Source organism: Chrysochloris asiatica, unplaced genomic scaffold, assembly GCF_000296735.1.
Source record: "Chrysochloris asiatica unplaced genomic scaffold, ChrAsi1.0 scaffold00036, whole genome shotgun sequence".
NCBI lineage: Eukaryota > Metazoa > Chordata > Mammalia > Afrosoricida > Chrysochloridae > Chrysochloris > Chrysochloris asiatica.
The window spans coordinates 5,984,995-5,998,203 of NW_006408554.1; the positions used below are offsets into that span (position 1 = coordinate 5,984,995).

Sequence of the window (13,209 nt, forward strand, 5' to 3'; positions counted from 1 at the left end):
CACACACACATAGTTAATAACCCTAGAATCCCATTCACTGCCACAGAGTTGATTCCAACTCAGAGCTACACCACAGGACAGAACAGAACTGCTGCAGGGGACTTCTGAGACTGTAATCCTTTATGGAAGCAGACTGACTCACGTTTTTCCTGCTACATGACTGGTAGGTCAGACCGCTGTCCTTTTACTTAGCTTCCCAATGCTTAACTCACGATAACAACAGGATCCCTTGCCTTACAAACAGACAGTTAAAATTTTGTTTAACCTCAAGTCATTTTTGAAGTAATTATATCTTTCAGTTCTGCTAGAGTCCATTTTAATGTCAAAAGAAATGTCAAAACCAATGTTGTTTATATATGTTATCTTTTTCTTGTTGTTGTTGTCATTGAGTTGTTGTTGTTACGTGGTTGTTAAGCTACTGTATAAGGTTTCCAAGGTGCAGATGATACATTTGAACCACGGACCTTGAGGTTAGCAGTCCAATGCTTATCCTTAAGTCTTATCTTTTTCTTTATTAGTGTTATTAAAGAGGAGTCTTATCTTTTTCTTTATTAGTGTTATTAAAGAGGAGTCCTTGGGTGATAACAAACAGTAAAGTGCAAAACTACTAATCAATAGGTTGACAGTTCAAATACACTCAGAGGCACCTAGAAAGTAAGGCCTGGTGATCTGCGTCTGAAAGGTCACAGTCTAGAGAACCCTATAGAGCAACTACATACTTGATTAGCGTTGACTCGGTGGCAACTAATAACAGCATCAGCATGTAGTCAGTGAAAGAGAGAAATCAAAGGTAATTTTAGCATTACATAACTAGATGCTTTATTCTGTGAACCTGAACTAAAAGACAAGGAATTATTATAACCTAAGAAGCAGTTTAAGTTATGGAAACAGTTGATATGGTAACTAGATAGAATTTTCAAGGGAGATGGAAGGTCTTAGGTTTAATATTGTCATTAAGAGCCTTCAATTTGGTTCTCACTCATAGTGACCCTATATAGCATTTCCAAGGTGCAGCACCAACCTTTGAGTTAGTCCAGTGCTTATCCTACAGTTCCACACCAGGACTCCAGGTTTAATATAAGCACATACAAATAACCTACAGATAACAATTCTTTGTTGAAACTAAGTAGAGGCATACCTCAGAGACATTGTGGGTTCAATTCCAGACAACTACAATAAAGCACACATCACAATAAAGACATGCATAGGAAATTTTTGGTTTCCCAGTGCATATAAAGGTTATGTTTATACTATACTATAGTCTATTAAGTGTGCAATAGCATTATGAAAAAGAAAACATTGTGAGAATTATCAAAATGTCACACAAAGACACGACGTGAGCATATGCTATTGGAAAAATGATGCCAATAGATTTGCTCAACATAAGGTTGCTACAAAATGTCAATTTGTAAAAACTTGTAATGTCTTCAAAGCACTATAAATTCTTGTGCAGTAAAATGAAGTATGCCTGTAATCTCATTTGAGAGATGAAAATCTGGTCTCTTGAATGTTGAGAATGCACAGGTTTTTCTAACCTAAAGCTCTTCTTCACACACAAACACTTTTGAGAGTCAAATCAAGAGTTGAAACCTTCTGGGCCTCTGTTTTACCTTGTAGGCAAATATGAATGCTTTGCTGTATTCTCTTAAGCATTTAATTGCAAAGAAGGGCTTGTAATATTTCCTGTTTTAACCCAAAATTGGACATTTTGAGTCCAAGTTACTCTAGATTTCCTTTCCAAACATGGTTGTGGTGGTGGTTAAGTGCCGTCGAATCAGTTCCAACTCATTGTGACCATGTACAGGGTTTCTGAGGCTTTAAATCTTTGTGGGAACAGAAAGTCTCATCTTTCTCCTGAAGTGTGGCTGGTGGGTTCAAACTGCCAACCTTATGGTTCCTGCACTGAGTGCTTACCTTATGAAGCCACCATGCTTCCCTGGCAAGGAATTTCCCTTATTTGAATACAATTTATAAGTTAAATACTCTATATACTGTAGTGAAAGACATTATTCTGCGAGTTGGCTGAAAGAGTAAATGTTGGATTGTTGGAACATGAGATTTAGGAGAGACAAGGAAGAAAAAAAAGGGGGAATCACAGTCCTTAGGGCACAGATACAGACTTTGGAAAAGAATGCACCTCATCCCATTTTCTAAGCAGTAATAGCATCCATGTAATGGAGTCCTGGTGTGGCATTGTGGGTTAATGCGCTGGACGGCAAAGTAGCTTCGAACCACAAGGTCAGTGGTTCAAGCTCACCAGCTACTCCTTGGAAACCCTATACATGGTCACTGTAGGTCAGAACCAACTTGATGGCACTTAACGTTACAGCAACAATTGCAGTAATATTCATTATAAGCACAAGAAATTATATAGTTACTTAAATACAACTTTCCAATCATGGGTGGCTGATATTCGTAAACCTTGGATTCTTCCTTTCTTCTGACCAGAACAAAAGGAAGGGGAATGCCTTGATTTCTTTGGTGTTGTTTCCTGTAATAACTAGTGTCTAATTTTCTGTTCAACTTCACAGTTTTAAGGCACCAAAAGAACCATGAATTCTCCAGGAATGATCTGAATTTGAATATTTTGCTCTCTGGTCTTAAAAACTAATGCAAAGTGTGATTTCTGCTGAGAATAACTACTGTCACATAGCTAGAAAAGTCACGAGAGGTTAATAACCTATTAAAATTATTCCCCAGTGGTTCAGTTGCTTGAAGCAATCAATACCAGCTATTTAAAAACAAAGGAAAAGAAAAACTGACACCTATACAATCAGGCTGGCGTGGCACTGTGGGTTAATACACCAGACTGCAAAGCCCTTTGAACTGCAAGGTCGGCGGTTCAAGCTCACCAGTTGCTCCTTGGAAACCTATACAGGGTCGTTATGGGTCAGAATTGACTTAACGGCACTTGACAACAACATACAATCAGGCAGTGATCAAGGAAGCAACAGTGACTATACCACCAAGTCACAAGGCATCTTTGCTTTAGACTTCTGACTTGATCCATGAGTGACATTATCTATACAGTCACTGTACATGATGAAGGTGAATTTGCTAAGTATATACTTTTAAAACATTTTTTCCTATAACTTTGTTTTGATATTTATTTATTTTAATATACATGTTGTTGTTGTTAAGTGCCACCAAGTTGGTTTTGACTTATATTGACCCTGTATAGGATTTCCAAGGATCTGATGCGTGGGTTTGAACCATTGATCTTGTGGTTAGCAGTCCAATGCTTCTCTTACAGTGTTACACGAAGACTACATAATCTACATGCTGGTATATACAGGGTCACTATGGGCTGGAACCGACTCGATGGCACTTAATGAAAACAATGTTAAGAAAACTCGGTGCTATTTCTTACTAGTTGTGTGACCTTGGATGGATCACTTGACTTCTCTTTACCTTAGTTTACTGATCTGTAAAATGGTGCTAGTCATAGTCCCTATCTCAGAATGACTATGAAGATTAAGTAACTGAATATACCTTAAGTACTTAGAATGGTGCTTGGTAATTAGTACTGTTCATTGATTTATTTTTCTAACCTAAGGCTGCTCGTCTTCAGAGTCCATGTTCCTAACCATGGTATACTCCACAGCATTCTGTGGAAGTGGCTCTGAGAGGCTTTGGCAGTCACTATGCCCACAGGTTTTACATTGGCCCCAACACAGGTTACTCTCGTGATCCAGACATTTCTCTGTCACTTGTAATAGAAGTGGCATTAGTGACTCCACTTGAATCAGGATGTGATTGTTGCTGAGCATCATTTCAGGATTCTAGGATTAAATTGGTCCCAAGCACTATTTGAACAAGCAAGGTGGGAATCATAATGAGAGCCGCTAAGCTCCCTATTCTGTCTCACCTGAGGCTGTGATATCAGATGAAGGCTCTTTGTCCTCATTGACTTTTTCTCTTCTCCAACCTAGAGAAATGAGTTTACTTATCATTAGTTCCAATTGTTTTATAGTATTGGTTGTTGTTGTTAAGTGCCGTGGAGTCAGTTCCCACTGATAGCGACCCTGTACAGGGTTTCCAGGACTGGGAAATATAGTTCAGTGAATACACAGAAATTTTAAAATATGATTATAATAGCTATAATTGGTCAATACTAAATTATCTCTAAATTACCATAGATTTTTAAAAAATGTACACTCTAAAGTTAAATACATTTTGCCTTTCACAACTTCTTTCCCAAGGTGTGAAAAACATAACTTATTCTTTCAAAAAATTTCCCTAACACTTGATCTCCTTCTTCTTCATTTCCTCAAGGCAAAATAATTACAAACAGAAATGTAAGAACTCTCATATGCATTAGCAACTCGGTCTTGTTTTGGTATCAGCTTGTTCAGAGACCATTCCCTTCGAGAGAAGCTCATAGTTCTTTTCAAACCAGCAACTCCAAACCTATTTCTTCATGTTGACTATGACATTGTCATAGAATATGGCTTTGGACCACCATGGAAGCATGTCGTTTTAAACAATTTTAACATATCCTGTGACTGATGAGGAGTCAAACTTCATATATCAAGCAGTATTAAAAATGCAGCTATTTCCAGTTGACATGTATCAAGAGATTTTCCTATGTTCTAGCCTTTAACCAAGTATTTCTACTTTGGGGAATCTATTCTAGAGAAATAACAGAATAAGTTTTATGTACAAAGACAGTAACTCAAAGACCCAAATGTCCCCAAATACAGGAATGGTTAATAAAATATCCACTTGAAGAAATTTTTTATAATGATTAAAATTTAATCATAAAAATTTTATAAAACAATTTTTTTCATGGTAAATGGGAAGGGAAGACAAAAATTGTATAAGTTAAGTAGGAACACTGCAATTTGAAAACAAACCAAAAGGACCAAAACATGTTAACCCCACAAAAAGTGATTTTGAGCCTAGTCTTAACAGAATGTTGTTGTTAAGTGTCGTCAAGCTGGTTCTGACTCACAGCAACCATGTATAGGGTTTCCTAGGAGTGGCTGGTGACCTTGTGGTTCAAACGAACCTTGCAGTTCAGCACATTAACCCACAGTACCATACCAGGACTCTTGTTAAAGACTATTGTTGTTATTGTTAAGTGCCGTTGAGTCAATTCTGACTCACAATGACCTTGTATGGAGAGCTTGAATCACTTATCTTGTGGTTCAGACCAACCTTGTAGTCCAGAGCATTAACATGCAGCACCACACCAGGACTCCTCTTAGAAGACTAGTAGAGTCCAATCAAAAAGAGAAGAAATAAAAATACTTTAGTCATCTTTCATGGAGACCTGGTGTAGCACATAGAATAAGCACTCCACCTCAAGTTTCAGTTTGTACCAAAAGGTCAGAGGTTCAAGCTCACCAGCCACTCCTTAGAAACCCTATAAGGGTTGCTGTGAGTCAAACCGATTCAACAGTAATTAACAACAAGAACAGCAAGGCACCTTTCATAAAGGAGCCCATGGTTCAATTTCCAGTCAGTTGGCACGTGGCTATGAGGTTGAGCACTTTTCAGCAGAGCTTCCAGAGTAAGACAGACTAGAAAGAAAGGTCTGGCAATTTACTTTTGAAAATCAGCCCGTGAAAATGCTATGCATCACAATAGTCCAACCCACAATTGATCTGGGGAGGGTAGAGCATGCAGCAGTACTTATTTCCATGGTGCATGGGTCACCATGAGTCAAGGGTCAATTCAGCAGCAACTAACAAGTTCCAGGCCAAAGGTTTAGAACATTGTTTGGTCTTTTATATGCTCTTATATAAGGTGGGGAGTCCTGGTGTGGCGCTGTACACTAATGCATATAGACTGCAAAGTCATTTTAATTGCAAGGTCTGTGGTTCAAGCTCACCAGCTGCTCTTTGGAAACCCTATACAGGGTTGCTATGGGTCAGAATCGACTCGATGGTACTTAACAACAACAACAACATATAAGGTAGAGTACTGGTGCGGCAATGTGGGTTAATGTGCTGGATTGTCAAGTTGGTTCAAACCCCAAGGTCGACAGTTCAAGCTCACCAGTTGTTCCTTGAGAACCCTATACAGGGTTGCTATGGGCCGGAATGGACTTGACAGCACTTAACAACAACATATAAGGTGGTGGAGTACTGGTGTGGCGCTGTGGGATAATGCACTGGACCATAAGATCATTTGAACTGCAAGGTTGCTGGTTCAAATTCACCAGTTGCTTCTCATAAACCCTATAGAGGGTCACTATGAGTCAGAACTCACTCGCTGGCACTTAACAACAACAACAACATATAAGGTGGTAAACCAAAACACTAAACCTGTTGTCATTGAGTTGATTCCAACTTAGGGCAACTTTATCAGACAGAGGAACCCTGGTGCTGCTGTGATCAAATGTGGAGCTCCTAACCACAAGGTCAGTGATTCAAACCCACCAGCCACTCCAAAGGGAGAAAGAAAAGTCTGTCTGGTCCTGTAAAGATCTGTAGTCTCAAAAACCCTAGGGAGCAGTTCTGTTCTGTCCTATAGGGGCTGTTCTTCGTCAGAGCCAATATAATGGTTGTAATCCCAGGGGTTTGAACTGCCACTTGGTCTTTCAGTTAATTGCCAAGTACTTAAGCATTGTACGACCAAGGCTCCTTATATAAGGTGGTATACAATTTGTTAAATTAATGAGTGTTGGCCACATAAGTGTTCATTATTCCTAATAGGTGGCAACATATAAAATTGCTAACTTTTAATCATCTGGATCAATTAAAAACATAAATTTCATATAGCTCAGCCTAAAAGAGTAAACTAGCTTATACTATCACATGTAGTATAATATCAGGATGAAACAACCTGTGCTTACCAACAGTAACTCTCTCCCTGCGTTTTTCCCAACAATGGTCAAATAACCTATCTAGAGACAATGCAACTGGACATTTGACATTATACTGCAAAAAAATAAATAAGACCTCTCATGGATTTTTCTTCCATTTTGCTTTCATCATGTAGGCATAGCCTAGGGTTTGAACAGGAGAAAAGCATGCTTTTGAAGATTCTTTTCATATGGTCTGTGAGGATAACAGATACTGATGAGTCTAGTTTCCTACACTTGGCCATCTAAAGAAAAAACTACCAGAATGATTTAAACAAAGGGGTGGGGTATTTTTATTAGAAATTATTAGTGACTTTTCAATATCCTGAGAGCAATCAAGTTGTGGTCTTTCAATTAATTCTCAGTGGGACTATGAAATGGAAGCTCCCTATTTTGCAAAGAAAGCACTTTGATTTTCTATTTCTTCCCACATGGAAATCCCTTTTCTTTTCCCACCCTAATACAACTAAACCCACAGTCATGGAGTCAATGCCAAGTCACAGTGACTCTAAATGAGAGAACAACTGTCTCATAGGGACCTTCTCTTTATGGAAGCAGACTACCTACCACCGCGTTCTCCAGCAGAGCAGCTGGTGGGTTCGAACCACTGACCTTAAGGTCAGCAGTTGAGTGCTCCACGATTGTATCACCAGGACTCCTTGTAATGAAACTAACAAACAAAAAACAAAGGTAGTCTGGGAGAGCTTGGGAACAGGGGGGGAGATGAGGGAAAGGGAACCAGCCTAATGAGACTTGGAATAAATTCAATACAGTCAAGCAGTATTTCCAATACAGGGCATGAAGATCTTGGCAATACTCTCCTGACAATTATTCTTTGAAAAGTAATCTACTTTTCTTTGTCTTTTCGTTTCAGTCCCTCTAATGCAAAGTACAAGGAGCTCTGGTAGGGTAGTGGTTACGAATCAGGCTGAAAACTGCAAGGTCAGCAGTTCGAAACTACCAGCTGTTCTGCGGGAGAAAGATGAAGATTTCTGCTCCCATAAAGATATACAGCCTTGGAAACCCTGTACAGAGTCACTATGAGTCGGAATCGACTCCACGGCACATAACCAACCAACCAACTGCAAAGTACAAAGTCCTAGTGTGGCACTGTGGGTTAATGCGCCAGACTGCAAAGCCATTTGAAATGCAGAGTTGGTGGTTCAAGCTCACCAGCTGCTCCTCGGAACCGCTATACAGAGTCGTTATGGGTCGGGACCAACTCAACGGCACTTACCAACAACAAAAGCAAAGTATAAATATTAGTTTGTTACACTGTAGTGGATTGTATGTTGCTATGATCCTGGAAGCTATACCACCAGTATTTCAAATGTCAGCAGGGTGAACCATGGTGAACAGGCTTCAGCGGAGCTTCCGGTCTAAGACAAAGTAGGAAGCAAGGTCTGGCAATCGACTTCCACATATTAGCGAATGAAAACCTATTGATCACAATTGAACATTGTCTGACTTGCTTACTTTATGTATGTCACCTGAAGGAATCAATCATTGGAGGAGGACACCATGTTTGTGAAGTAAGTCTCCAATTAGGATAATGCAGATCATTGACAAGATGGATTAAAATTAGCATACAGAAAAGGGATGCTGCTCTTGTTCATTTTTTTTTAAAGTTGCAGGTAGCAAGCTAGGAAAATTGTGGGAATAAAACAAATAACCTAAGTTTACCTTGGTTTTTTGATAAGTTTCTGAAATCAAAATCAGTTGGCTATTTTACCCAGGTCAACAGTACAGTATATTTTTTCCTGCTTCAGACTGAGTTGACAAGTTGAAAGGTAAGTTGCTTTTATCTGATAGCATTTTTTAAAGAGAATTCAGAAAAAAAAATTTTTTTAATCATTCATTTCAAAAAAAGAATAAACTCTGCACTAAATATATGAGGGGGCTACAAAAGGTTTGTGGAAAAATGGAATGAAAAGATAATTGAATTTTACTCTGAATAAGCTAAAGAATATAAAATTGGTTTTATGAAAATAAACAAATCCCGCTATTTTAATCATTTAATATACATTTTTATGTTCTTTTTGGCTAGCAACATATTTTTTAATACCATTTATCAATATCAAGAGATAAATTGAGCATCAAATCTATTCAGGTATTTATTTCATTCTTTTAATATTTTAGCAGCTTTGTTTGAATTTAAGACTTGAGACAAAATAAATATTATACAAATGACATTGAATTGATTGCAATTATCTTAAAGTGTGGGTCTTTAAAAATCACCTCATAGTCAAATTCAAATTAGCTTCCAAATTTGTTTTATAGCAAAAGAACTCTCTAAATCATACCCAGTGTTAGCATACGAACCTTATTCAAAGCTGTTGTTTTTGTAAGTTACCACTGAGTTGATTCCAACCCATGGTGATGCCATGTGACTCCATTTGCACAGAGTAGAACTGCTCCACAGGGTTTTCAAGGCGTTGACGTTTCAAAAACAAACTGCCAGGCCTCTCTTCCATGGAACCTCTGAGTGAGTTCTAGTTGCCAACCATTTTGCTAGTAGTCGAGTACTTAATTGTGTGAACACATAGGGACTCCAAAGAAGCCCGAGAAGGCAATATTATCATTGCTATCTTAAATTTTTTTTTTTTTTTTATTGCAAGATTAAGTAACTTGCCCAAGGTTACACCTTTAGTGTGGGAACCTGGATTTAAATTCAGCAGCCTGGTACCAAAGCCACAATTGTATTTGTTGTTAACAACGATTACTTTTTAGAATAATGGATTATTTTTCTTGTTTTTTTTCTTTGCTTTTTGATATTTCTAAATTGGAGTTGGGTGGTGTTTTAAATATTGAGTGTTTCCTTGTAGAAAATATACACTCAGTTGCATATATACCCTTATATAACATATATGTATATATACCCTTCTGGTGACTGTACCTAATATCTTAAAGGCTGTTTTTGTTATTGTTGTTTTTACTGTTAAGAGTTCCAGTTCCTGTTTGCCTTTGAGTGGACTGCCTCTAAGACTGGTACCAAGAGCTATGTAACCTGGAAAATTTTAGTACAAGGGTTTAAATTTTTATCAATCTTATTCAGAGAAATCCTGACCAAGGATACTTTATTCTCATTGCTAGCTGGACCCAGGATGACTCAAACCACAACACTGTTCTAGTTCTGAACCATCTTGCTGAACACAGGCATCGAGTCTCTAAGAAGAAACCACAAATCTCTGAAGTGCAGGTGAGATACCTGGGATTTCAGATTTTATAGGGGATAGTAGAACCTCCTTCAAGACAGGTGAAAAGCTATCAGACAGTAAGTAGCTTTATACATCAACGGCAGCTATGGACAGGCTGTGCACTCGTGACTCTCCCTGAAACCGTAGAATCCGTGAGACAGCTCCCACTGGAGACATCAATTTCAAAGTACAAGCTTATCATACTGGGGAAGGCCCTTCATTTAGGAATAGGAAAAGCTGGAGATATTTACACTGACAGTCAATATTCTCATCTTGTACTGCACTGTTGCCGAGTCATATGGAAGGAGTTAGGGCTTGTAACCTCTGCTAACATAGAAAGAAGCATGTGCCCAAGAATTTAGAGCACCTGGAGACTGTGAATGCTCCCTGACAGGTGGCAGTCAGGTATTGCATGAGACATTGACAAGGAAACTCCCCACAGGCAAGAGGCAACCCGAGAGCAGATGTAAAGGCCAAAAAGAGAAGCTCAATTTCTTTTGCCCCAAAAAGAGATCTGAGCTCTACTCCCCACTCATGAGTCAATGGAAGCTATGTTGTTGGTGTTAAGTGCTGTTGAGTTGGTTCTGACCCATAGCAATGCTGTATAGGATTTCCAAGGAATAGCTGATGAGCTTGAACCACTGATCTGGCAGTTCAAATAGACCTTACAATCAAGTGCATTAAACCACAGTGCTACACCAGGACTCCAATAGATGCTATGTTGTTGTTGTGAAGTGCCGTCGAGTCGGTTCTGACCCATAGCAACCCTGTATAGGGTTTCCAAGCAGCAACTGGTGAGTTTGAACCACCAACCTTGCAGTTCAAATGGCTTTGCAGTCTGGCGCATTAATCCACAGCGCCACACCAGGACTCCCAATAGGTGCTATGTTGTTGTTGTTGTGGTTAGGTGCCATTGAGTTGGTACCGACTCATAGTGACCTTATGCACACAGCACAACCCCAATATTCACCAGAAGATTAACAGAGACCAAAAGAATGGGACATCACAGAAAATTCACAGCAAGGATAGGTTTTACTTGCACAGGAAGACATACGCTATGGGAAAGAAGCAAGCCTGGAATGGAGCCAACAAATCATTGCAGGGCTGAGGTTCCTTAAGGTTATCCAGGAAGTAACTCAGAGGTGCCACTTGTGTGCCCAGAATAACCCTTATACAGCCCAGGGTGCAGCACTGGTCACCAACCTAGGAGAAGGCGGGAAGATTGACTTCACAGTGGTGCCTCGGGCACCAGGGAATTTCAGGTATCTTTCAGTTTCTATGGACACAAGCTCCACGTAAAGGGAATGGAGGCTTTCCTTACAGGACTAAGCAAGCATCAGAAGTACAAACCTTACTAAAGAACATTATCCCTCTGCTTGGACTGCCAGTTTTCATAAACAGTGACAATGGAAGCGCTTTTACTGCCAAGGTACTCTAGGGTTTAAGCCAGGTCCTACATGGCGCTGTGGGTTAATGCGCTGGACAGCAATGTCGGTTTGAACCAAAAGGTCCATGACTCAAGCTCACCAATCCCACCTTGGAAACCCTACACAGGGTCATTATGGGTGGGAAAGGGCTCGACAGCACCGTTTCTAAAGGTAGCCTCTTTTCCTATTATTGTTATGACTAAAGTTCATAAGCATGAATGGCTGGGAGCCTTTGACTCCCCTTTTATTTTGCTTCTCTCCAACTGTCTTTCCCTTTAGAAACCCTTTCCACAGGTACTCGCCAAGAGACTATGTGCTACTCAAGAAAGACCAGTGCCCACAGGAGTAGAAAGGGTTCTTCAAGGTCCTCTAACTTCTCATTCATTAGAACTGGCTTGGATCTGCGATTGTATACATTGTACCAGAGTGAAGACTGTCCCTTCACTTCCTGCTACATAAGCACCCTGTCTGGACTTCTTTACTTGCACCCCTATATCCAAGCACAAGTATAAATTTACTAAGAAATAAGATGACTTATTTATTAGTTTTTACCAGTTTTCATGTCTCTTCCTCATTTAAGAAGCCCCCTAATAGAGAGGACTTCCCTTGTCCTGAAAGTTGAGGGTTCTTTAATTCTCCAGGTACAGGACCAATTAAGTGGGTAAAGTGAGATTCAGAGACTAGGGAGGCTACTGAGGATGCCATTTGTGATTTCAGATACCCATGGACAGATAAAACAATCCTATGGCTGACCCCACCCAATGCAATAACAAAGATTTCTCCATTTTCCTTCAGGATGCGTCCTCCTCAGATGCTGGGAATTATTTGTTAAGTGCAAGAAAACCCAAAATCAAGATAAGGATGTTGCTCAGGGAAAGGGAATTGAAATTTTTATTATTGGAGTTCAAAAAGCCACCATATATCCCAGATGACTGGGACTGGTCTTCTAATAGACCAGTGACTGTGTCCCAAGCTGCAGCAAAAAAGGGAAAGCTGAGACATTGTTGAGTGTGTCACCACCTTTCTTGTTCAGGAATGACTCTAGTCCTGTGGCTCCCCCATTGATTGACTATACTAGAGTCCCCAAGTTCACTCTTGTTCTATAGCCTCCCTGGTATCTGGTGCATGCTCAGTTGGTTCACTATTCATTCTTGGTTCCTTGTTTCCTTCTTTCAGTTCTCATTAACCAGACTGGTCCTTCAGGATGGGAAGAGCTACCTAAATACTCTACTGAGACTCAGTTATTTTTCTCCCTGTAATCAGTTACTGCATAACCCCTGATTAATTTCAGTGAACTTCAGCCTTCCAAATTCTCTGAATTAAAACCTGTCACTATGCTCACTCCCAAGATACATCTCTTTGTGCAAAGGAAAGCTATATCCTACTGCATAACTCCCTTACACAGTGTTCCTGTTCAGCAGGAAACAGCCAGACACCCTGTTTCCCAAAATTGAGAAGTGAATAATAAAAGGGGAAATTGAAATAGATAATAATGAGAAATTTGAGGGCACTCTGGTAGCATAGTGGTTGTGAGTCGAGCTGCCACCCTTAAGGTCAGCAATTTGAAACTACCAGCAGAAAGATGAGGCTTTCTGCTCCCATAAAGATTTACAGTCTCAGAAACCCTATGCAGAGTTACTATGAATTGGAACTGATTCCATGGCACACCACACAGAAGGTTTTAGCTTAGCCAAAGTAAAATAATACCCGAATAGCCATCTAGTATAACTTCTCTAGTTAAAACTTAACTCCCTCCCTAATTACCTTCCATAAG

At 39.6% G+C, this 13,209-nt stretch overlaps 1 pseudogene; it reads right to left on the reverse strand.

Annotated features, from left to right (window-relative positions):
• LOC102826983 overlaps positions 1-13,209 on the reverse strand; it is a 124,932-nt pseudogene that overhangs the window by 71,876 nt on the left and 39,847 nt on the right.